This window comes from Alligator sinensis, unplaced genomic scaffold, assembly GCF_000455745.1.
Source record: "Alligator sinensis unplaced genomic scaffold, ASM45574v1 scaffold870_1, whole genome shotgun sequence".
NCBI lineage: Eukaryota > Metazoa > Chordata > Crocodylia > Alligatoridae > Alligator > Alligator sinensis.
In genome coordinates this window covers 801936-804436 of record NW_005842326.1, presented here as the reverse complement: position 1 = coordinate 804436, position 2501 = coordinate 801936, and the positions used below count along the sequence as shown (strand labels likewise).

Here is a 2501-nt window from a genome sequence, read left to right as displayed (position 1 = left end):
TTTTAACATCAAATAGAAACCTAGAAATATTCATAGACCACATCGCCACAAGCAGGAACATGCACTTTGTGATGTCTAAAAGACTTTTGAGAGGCCATGAAATGCTCATGGTGCACATGAATTGGTTCACTGTGCTGCATATTTGCAGCATGATGGCAAAATTAAATACTGAGAAATCCCAGTATCTAAAAAAAGCATGGAGAAAAAAAGCAGCGGAGTGCACAAGCCAGCAGCATGAGCCACCCAAAACCAGAGCCTGGGTAGCCAGAGCCATGCTCCAGCTGCCAGTCAGGCTCTGTGTGCCTGGAGTGCTGCAGCCTTGAGAGGCCCCCAGGATCTCAGGTAAGGCTTTTGGGGCCAGCCCAAGTGCTGGCACCAACCTTCCCTACTCCACCCAGGGCAATTTGCTGCACACCAGAGTGCATGTGCAGGGATATTCCCTGGGGACAACTAGCAGTGCAGTGGCACAAATATGTGCCACTGCTAGTTGTCCCCAGGGAAACGCATGTGTGTGCTCATAGGAAGGCACCCATAGGTAGCAGAGACCAGAACCTAGGTTTCCTTCCCTTGGTGGCAGTGCTGTCCTCAGTCATGCTCTACATCTTTGGCTTTCTCTCCTGACCTTGTGGATCTTGTATTTTTGGCTACCCATTTACCAAGCTTCAAGAAGTATAGAGGAGGCCTTCACCAGGCTGAGCCTATAGCCTGATAGTCACGTTAATGGGAGTGGGAGATGTGGGTTTAATTCCCTTCAGCCTAAAAGAGGAATCAGAACCCCACCCCTCCCCCTAACTTTTGGGGTAAATGTCCTAAACATTAGGGTACTGGGCACAAGATGGTTTGATCCTCCTCTTCTCCATCACAGCTACCTAACTCTAGGAGAGGGGTGGGCTTCCAGACATACCCCTTCTATTGCACTTCCTACTGGTGGGCCTATGCATCCACCTGTATTGCATCTTGGCTGCTGTGAATCTCACTCCAAAGTGACTTAAGTGTCCCCATTCAAGGTACAGGGATTCAGGAGGCATAACTAAAGCTTTTTAAATTCACTTATTGGAGCGCACACATATTTTTAAAGCAAGGTACTGCATTGCCCTGATTTGTCCCTTTTAAAATCTGGGTTTAGGAATCTCAATTCTGTCTAATCCCCATTTAGGAATCTATGAAAACTATTTGGAACTGGATCCTGAAAGGGACCTTGAGCTTTCCATTTCACCTGAACAAAGAGGAAGATCTGTCAGGGAACAAAAGAGAAACAGTCACATTTCCCCAGTCTTCAGCAGCCCAGCTCTGGTGCAGGGAAAAGCTTTGCTATATGCCAGAGATGTAAATTGTTAGGTTAAGGAAAGTCTGGCATAGACATCCACATGGGAGTACAACCTTCCCTAGGTTAGATAGTGCAAAGGAGTCAGTGACAAGTGGTGAAGAGAGGAGAACCACCTCTACTAGATTATACCAGGATACTCATGGACAACACTTTAGGATGATTCTCCAGCTCTGTGTAAAGAGAGAGTCACAGATCATCACAAAATGAACTCCAATGCCTGGGAATTGCAACCCCTTGAAGATATTTTATATGTTAATGTTCTATTTTACAGTGAATGCATTGTACATATACTTACCTGGCAGGGGAGATCTCATGATCCTCTCAGCTGATCAAGTTTTGTTGTAGGGTGGGACATGCCCCTCATACTCCAGGCAGGCTGACCCCTGCGAGCTTCCCCAAATGCAGGGAACTAGACTGCACAATTTTGTGGTAATGGGGGGTTGCATTCTCACTTTCCCGATGCCTTGCTCCTTGGTCTTTTGGTTAGGAGCAAACAAAACTAGAGAGCATTTGAATCCCAAGGCCTCCTGGCTTGGAGCTTGTAGCTAGGATGTTTGCCATGGATCTGGGGAGTATCTGAAGCTTCAGACTGATGGGTCTGGAACGGAGGATTTTTGCCCAGTGGTAAACCCACTCAGATTTGAATGACTGAGAGCTATTCAGTCAAAACGTGGAACTTGACTATTTGAATGTTTTTTTTTTCCTAAACTATTGAAGAAAAACATCATCAGCACTTTCCTCCCTTCTGCAAAAATAAAATTTCAGCAAAACTGATTTTGAAAAACAATTTGATTTTGCTGCAACTGCATGGTTCAAGGGAAAATGGTCCCATTAATGATTCTTAGGCACTAATCTGTCTGAAAGACACTGGTCTCATAACAAGAATAATCCTAAGAATTATAAAACTATATGCTCCTGTATGTTTTGTGAGTGACTTGTAAATAAATACTCTTGAAATATTTTTTTCAAGGTATGTTGATCTCAATAACGAATGCACAAAGAAAGTTTGAAATAAAAGAACTATACTGTAGCAAATAACATACCAGGTCTCACTATACTGTAGTAAAAGTCAATAATATGGCTAACACTAAGGTTGCCACAACCTAAATATTAAGCTGACAGATTTGAGACAGAGGTCAATTTTTTTTAAATAATTTTTTCATGTTCCAAGCTA

General features: G+C 43.5%; 1 pseudogene; it reads left to right on the top strand.

Annotated features, from left to right (window-relative positions):
• The first annotated feature begins 1614 nt into the window (after positions 1-1614).
• Positions 1615-1788, top strand: LOC112551077 (annotated as a pseudogene).
• Positions 1789-2501: the final 713 nt, after the last annotated feature.